The sequence below is a fragment of the Dermacentor andersoni genome, unplaced genomic scaffold (genome assembly GCF_023375885.2).
Source record: "Dermacentor andersoni unplaced genomic scaffold, qqDerAnde1_hic_scaffold ctg00000530.1, whole genome shotgun sequence".
Taxonomy (NCBI): domain Eukaryota; kingdom Metazoa; phylum Arthropoda; class Arachnida; order Ixodida; family Ixodidae; genus Dermacentor; species Dermacentor andersoni.
This window is the reverse complement of record NW_027315213.1, coordinates 1-7,124: the sequence shown is the minus strand read 5'-3', so window position 1 is coordinate 7,124 and position 7,124 is coordinate 1. Positions and strand designations below refer to the sequence as shown.

Here is a 7,124-nt window from a genome sequence, read left to right as displayed (position 1 = left end):
TTTTGCAGGGCGGATTCGAGCTCTGGCGATCGCCGCGGTACCGCCGCTCACCGATTCAAGGCACGCTAGCGCGGCCCCTTCGCCATTTCCGAGCACGCGTGCGAACAGTGCGGGCGGCGTGCTCGACGCCCCGGCTGACGTCGTTTCGGACTTTGTCTCTTCGCGTGCTCGCGGCAACGCCGCGGCCAACGACGACGTCTGCGCGGTTCTTTGCCGGTTCCCGGCGTGCTACAGTGCAGCCCTCTGCAGGGTGACACCGGCTCCGTCGTGGCCGTGCGGCGGCTTGTACGCAAAAGTTGCGTCAAAGGCGTCGCGCTCGCGCCGCCCCGGCACACGCGGTTTCGGACTTTGTCTCTTCCAGCGCTCGCGTAGTCGTGGGCACGATTGTCGACGTCGCAACGGTGCGCGGACACCGCCACGAGCACGCGCAAGACGAAAATCGCACTACGGTACAATGTCGGCCGGGGCCGTACGGCCCCTTACAGTAGCAGCGATAAGTGCCCAGACCTCCATGGGGCCGTACTCGTGCGACGCGGCGGCGTACTGCGCCGAGCCGAGCGCCAATATTTGGCTTTTGCAGGGCGGATTCGAGCTCTGGCGATCGCCGCGGTACCGCCGCTCACCGATTCAAGGCACGCTAGCGCGGCCCCTTCGCCATTTCCGAGCACGCGTGCGAACAGTGCGGGCGGCGTGCTCGACGCCCCGGCTGACGTCGTTTCGGACTTTGTCTCTTCGCGTGCTCGCGGCAACGCCGCGGCCAACGACGACGTCTGCGCGGTTCTTTGCCGGTTCCCGGCGTGCTATAGTGCAGCCCTCTGCAGGGCGACACCGGCTCCGTCGTGTCCGTGCGGCGGCTTGTACGCAAAAGTTGCGTCAAAGGCGTCGCGCTCGCGCCGCCCCGGCACACGCGGTTTCGGACTTTGTCTCTTCCAGCGCTCGCAACCATGTCGGGGCCGACGCCGACGACTGCGTGGTGTTTCAACGATTGCCGGCGTGACACAATGCAGCTGCGTGCGGGATGCCAGCGATTCCGTCGTGTCCGTGCGGCGGCTTGTACGCAAAAGTTGTGTCAAAGGCGTCGCGCTCGCGCCGCCCCGGCACACGCGGTTTCGGACTTTGTCTCTTCCAGCGCTCGCGTAGTCGTGGGCACGATTGTCGACGTCGGAACGGTGCGCGGACACCGCCACGAGCACGCGCAAGACGAAAATCGCACTACGGTACAATGTCGGCCGGGGCCGTACGGCCCCTTACAGTAGCAGCGATAAGTGCCCAGACCTCCATGGGGCCGTACTCGTGCGACGCGGCGGCGTACTGCGCCGAGCCGAGCGCCAATATTTGGCTTTTGCAGGGCGGATTCGAGCTCTGGCTATCGCCGCGGGTACCGCCGCTCACCGATTCAAGGCACGCTAGCGCGGCCCCTTCGCCATTTCCGAGCACGCGTGCGAACAGTGCGGGCGGCGTGCTCGACGCCCCGGCTGACGTCGTTTCGGACTTTGTCTCTTCGCGTGCTCGCGGCAACGCCGCGGCCAACGACGACGTCTGCGCGGTTCTTTGCCGGTTCCCGGCGTGCTATAGTGCAGCCCTCTGCAGGGCGACACCGGCTCCGTCGTGTCCGTGCGGCGGCTTGTACGCAAAAGTTGCGTCAAAGGCGTCGCGCTCGCGCCGCCCCGGCACACGCGGTTTCGGACTTTGTCTCTTCCAGCGCTCGCGTAGTCGTGGGCACGATTGTCGACGTCGGAACGGTGCGCGGACTACGCCACGAGCACGCGCAAGCCGAAAATCGCACTACGGTACAATGTCGGCCGGGGCCGTACGGCCCCTTACAGTAGCAGCGATAAGTGCCCAGACCTCCATGGGGCCGTACTCGTGCGACGCGGCGGCGTACTGCGCCGAGCCGAGCGCCAATATTTGGCTTTTGCAGGGCGGATTCGAGCTCTGGCGATCGCCGCGGTACCGCCGCTCACCGATTCAAGGCACGCTAGCGCGGCCCCTTCGCCATTTCCGAGCACGCGTGCGAACAGTGCGGGCGGCGTGCTCGACGCCCCGGCTGACGTCCTTTCGGACTTTGTCTCTTCGCGTGCTCGCGGCAACGCCGCGGCCAACGACGACGTCTGCGCGGTTCTTTGCCGGTTCCCGGCGTGCTATAGTGCAGCCCTCTGCAGGGTGACACCGGCTCCGTCGTGTCCGTGCGGCGGCTTGTACGCAAAAGTTGCGTCAAAGGCGTCGCGCTCGCGCCGCCCCGGCACACGCGGTTTCGGACTTTGTCTCTTCCAGCGCTCGCAACCATGTCGGGGCCGACGCCGACGACTGCGTGGTGTTTCAACGATTGCCGGCGTGACACAATGCAGCTGCGTGCGGGATGCCAGCGATTCCGTCGTGGCGGTGCGGCGGCTTGTACGCAAAAGTTGCGTCAAAGGCGTCGCGCTCGCACCGCCCCGGCACACGTGGTTTCGGACTTTGTCTCTTCGAGCGCTCGCAGCGATGTCGAGGCGATCGCTTACGTCTGCACGGTTTGCGGTGTGCTACAATGCAGCAGTCTGCCGCACTACACCTCTTGGTTGCCGAGGCCAGCACGGCAATTTACTGAAGCGAGCGCATTGCGCCCAGGCGGCAGCGGACTTTGTTGCTTCGGGAGTGCTCTTGCTGTAAAATTTGAACGGCTGCAGCTGCGCGAAGCAAGTGTACCTATTTTCACTCTCTCTCTGTCTGCCTTTGAGGCGACTGTAATTTCACTTTAAACGCAACTGGAGGCGGGAGCAACCTGATGAGAGTAGGTGGACTTCGGTACATGTAATTTAGAAATTGCTTTCAAGCTTTGAGGACATACACCTTCGCGCCATCTGCTTTCCCCGTCTCTTTGGCACTTTATAGTATGTGCTGCATGCTCTGCATTCCAAAGAAACACGCCTGTCTCTCTCCCTCTCTCACGTTCTTCTTCTTTTTGTAGCTGCTGTTGTAGAAGATGCTATGCTCTTTAATCGCTGTAACATAGAGTGCTTGCACAAGCCAACAACTTTTGCGTGTTTTTTTTTTTTTTCTCTTCCCAAGACGTTTCTGCCATTATTCACTAACTCTCGTTCTTAGTATGCAATGGAGCGTTAGCTCACGCCATCTACCTTTCTTTCTGTATTGCAAAGTCCGCAGGTTTTCCTAGTTCCGTACACAGATGGCGCCAATGCGTTTTGGCGCCAGGTTCGAACGACCTCGCTCTACTCGTGTTTGGCATTTGAATGTTTCAAAGGGGTTTGCGACAGGGGGTGGTTCTTGTGCAAGGCTGAGCTTTCCAGCTGCGTTTAAGCTATGCTAGCATGTGTGCGTATATATATATATATATATATATATATATATATATATATATATATATATATATATATATATATATAATACACAAACACACACACACACACATGCATATATACATACACACACACGGTAATGGTAAAGATGATGAGGTAGCACTTTTTTTTTTCTTTTTTTTACAATGCCTGTGTTTCAGATGGCGATCTTTCTCCCCTCTATGTTTCCGGTTGGAAGGAGTGTGCAGCGTTTTCTATATTTATTTTGTCATTCACTTCTATGTTGCTCGTCTTCGTACATGGGGCATGCTACCTAATTCTACCGGTCGATTCGACACGTTGCGATCCGTCCCGGCCTGTGCCGTATCAAAATTTTCAGTGGGCCTTGCGGTAAATAAAAAGAAATGAAGGAAATGCGCGTAGTATATTACAATTGCACACGGGCTTGAAACGAAGCCCTCAAGGAAGGTCACCTTGAGCGGTCGCATTCAGACGGAAGTAAGCATTCCCCTGGCGCGTTTTTTTTCCGCTCGCCTGTTCCGTTTTCTACGAGGTTGCCTTGGTTGGTTTCGCGTTACAAGCAAGCTTGCACTCGGGTCTCGTTTCTACGCGACAGCGTTTCGTTAACAGCGAAAGACTGAGGCGTTGCGAATTCATCCGTGAGATAGGGAGCGTTGAGTCTGTACACAGGCTGAATTTTATAATATTGCCCACGCTGTTGCTGAGGTTACCCATGTCGGCAGGGCGCCCACAAGGCAGTAGTACAATGAAGTGAAGTGAAGGACATCGCTTCTCGGCCTTTTGGCTAAGATCAAAGTGTAGTATCTGTTCTTATCAGCTTAATATCTGATACGGGTTCTATATGGACCCACGATATTAAACCTATTTTTGGAAGTTGGCGGAGTGCTTGAAGCCTGCTTCACCTCCGCCGCAGGTCGGCCCGGTATTGCACTACCTCCGGGATCGGCCCCGCTCACTTAGGTGAGACTTCATTCAATCAAAATGAAGAGCACAAGCTCAACGCGAGCACTGACTTGACACGCACCATTCCTATACTACACGCAACGATGCCGGTTCGCGGACCACGAGAGTAATTAAACTGCCACTCCATCTGTGTGTAGCGTCGCACTTGTTGCGTCGCAAATGGGACAGCCGCTCCAGCAAATTTCTAGTTATGGGCTTCGAGAAAAATTAATGAAAGCAAAAGAAAGAACCAGAATTCCTATTTGTCCGATGTCTCTGAATGATTGTCTCCTGTAAAGAGCCACTTGGGGGGATGGGGGGTAGGATTAGCCGTGGGGTTCGCAATCAATATGAATCCCACTCAAAGCCAACACTGGATTTTGGAGTTCACTATCGCTTGGATCCGTAAACCACCGCGCCCACGCAAGCTCGCCCTGCCGCCGAAATCCGCTGCCCAAGTGGAAGAAAGATTCCCTATGAAAGAAAAATAGAGTGCCCGATTTCTGGCAACTACTGTGCAGCCTTTGTGTACACATTTTCGCAGCAGTGGGACCGAGCGCCTCGAAAACAAACTTGTCGTATGCCCGAATGTGGCGAAATATATTCAAGGGTTAAAAGGTGCCTCATCTTTCTAACCTGTATGTTACGAAGACCTGTTGCTACCTTTTCATCATGAACATCATCATCATCATCATCCTGGCTACGCCCACTGCAGGGCAAAGGCATCTCCCATGATCCTCCAAGTACCCCGGTCAGGTGCCGATTGTCGCCATGTAGTCCCTAATCTAATCTGCCCTCCTACCTTTCTGCCACCCCCTGCTACGCTTCCCTCCTCTCGGAATTCAGTCTGTAACCCTTAATGGCCACCGGTTATCTTCCCCCCAGATTGCATGCCCTGCGCATGCCCATTTGTTTTTCCTGGTTTAAACTTTGGTGTCATTAACGAGCGTTTGTTCTCGCACACCCCAATCTGCTCTATTCCGATCCCCCCGTGACGCCACACCCATCATCCTTCTTTCCAGAGCCCGTTGCGTCGCCCTCAGTTACCCTTCGGTAATCCTCAAAGCTTTTTGTTGGGACACTCGTGGCATCTTTCTCGTTTAATGAAGTCAAATTTTTTTCAGTTTTGGGGGAAAACTCAATGAGCTAGGCGCGATTGTGTCCCTGGCGCCGCTCTCAACAAGATGGCGGCGCCCATGCTTTTTGCCTGCAGGTTCGGCCCTACGCAGAACACGCCTGCCGGGCAGTGTAGCCACGTTGAAGGGGCAAAGCGTAGTGCAGTGAAGCGCTTGCTCGGGCGAAAAACGCAAATATGAGCCAAACAGGAATTTCCATTATTGGAAATTCCAGTTCAGTTTGCGCATTGCGTTCGCCTAAGGTAAAGAACACAAATGCGAGTGCCACAGCAGTCAAGTCAAAGCTTAGGATTGCGTACCATTTTTTTTTTTTTTTTTCGTGCCTTTTACTCCTGGCCTGCGTGGCCCTAGCGCGCATGCACACGAAAGTAATGAAATGGTGAAAACACGAAATAATGCGGTGCGGCTGTATCATATCTATTTTGTGCGCTTTGTTCTTTGTGGACTACAGCGGTGTGCGTCATGAGAAAGTTTCGGTGCCCTTCTTGGGTGACCAGTGAAGCTATATTTAAAACCACATTGATTTGTACGGTTATTGCTACAAACTGCGTGTGGGGTGTTTTTCTTTTTCGCTGCCAACGATGGGTTATCGCAACCGCGATCGGTTCTGCTGCTACGCTAGACGCGTGCTTGCCAACGGTTGGCTCTATACGCGACCCGCGACGCGTGGTCGGCACATTCAAGCAGTCAATTGCAAACCGTTCCAAGAAAAAGGATGTACTCCACTTGCCACCTAGTTCGACGATTGTACTTTCTGACCCTCGAGGAAGCGCCGCCATCCCACGTTTTCTATAATACGATAAGATTCAGAGCGACCGCGACCACTTGTCTTTGTCAATATCTCGGAAACGCTTTCTTTTTCTTTTTTTTTTTAAATCCAGATACTCAGACGCGCCCGTGTTCACGCGCACTTGCTCTCTCCGATAAGCAGGGAAGCTCGGTTGGGGTGGTGTCGGGCCTTGCGCATGCGCTGCTGAGCTCGTCGCTTCGCCGGCCGGTCGATGCTGGCGCGGGTACTGGTAATGAACTTCGACGTGCATGGTGAAACGTCACTTTGTATTGCCACTGTAGACTAGCAATGCAATGTGTTTGCGAGCGATTGGATAAATGAGAAAGCGTCACTGTCTACAGTTTATGCCCCTCTAGAGTAGTGGAAATGTTGCTCCATCTGTTAGGTTTGTTAATTTGCGCCTACGAACATGAACTAAACAAAGAAAATGGTCTGCAGCCGCCTTCGCTTCATAAAATTCCCGTACGAAGAAATTTCCGTGCGCGAATGAGAGAGCAAAAGAGAGAAACCATGTTAAGAAGAATGGCTGCCTTTTACGTGATCTCGCGCATGAAACCAGACGATAGATTAATTTTAGCCGTTCATTTTGATTTGCCGAATGTAAACCGGAACACTTTCTCCACGCGGTCTTCAGATTTGAATGGCAATCAATCACATCCTTTCTTTTTTTTTTTTTTTTCTGTTTCTTTCTATCTGGAACCGAAAGAATTCAGAACGCCATTTCAATCTTAGATTCGATTAGATATCGTGACTGGTATGCTGAAATATCACGCCTTATCTGGTGTTAACCTTCTTGATCACGGCAATAAAAAATCGCCAGTTCCCGAACTTTAATCGCGCCGAAGATGAACCGATATGCTGGATTCTTATTGTCATGATTTTATAGAAAGCGCTGGTTCTATGGCTAGCTTTGAGGAAAAGAAATCTGTCTCGCGTGTG

General features: G+C 53.9%; 1 non-coding gene across 1 annotated transcript; it reads left to right on the top strand.

Moving 5' to 3' along the window:
* The first annotated feature begins 4,081 nt into the window (after positions 1-4,081).
* LOC140214653 (U2 spliceosomal RNA) lies at positions 4,082-4,273 on the top strand. Its single transcript, XR_011891589.1, has one exon. It is a non-coding gene; the product is annotated as a U2 spliceosomal RNA (small nuclear RNA).
* Positions 4,274-7,124: the final 2,851 nt, after the last annotated feature.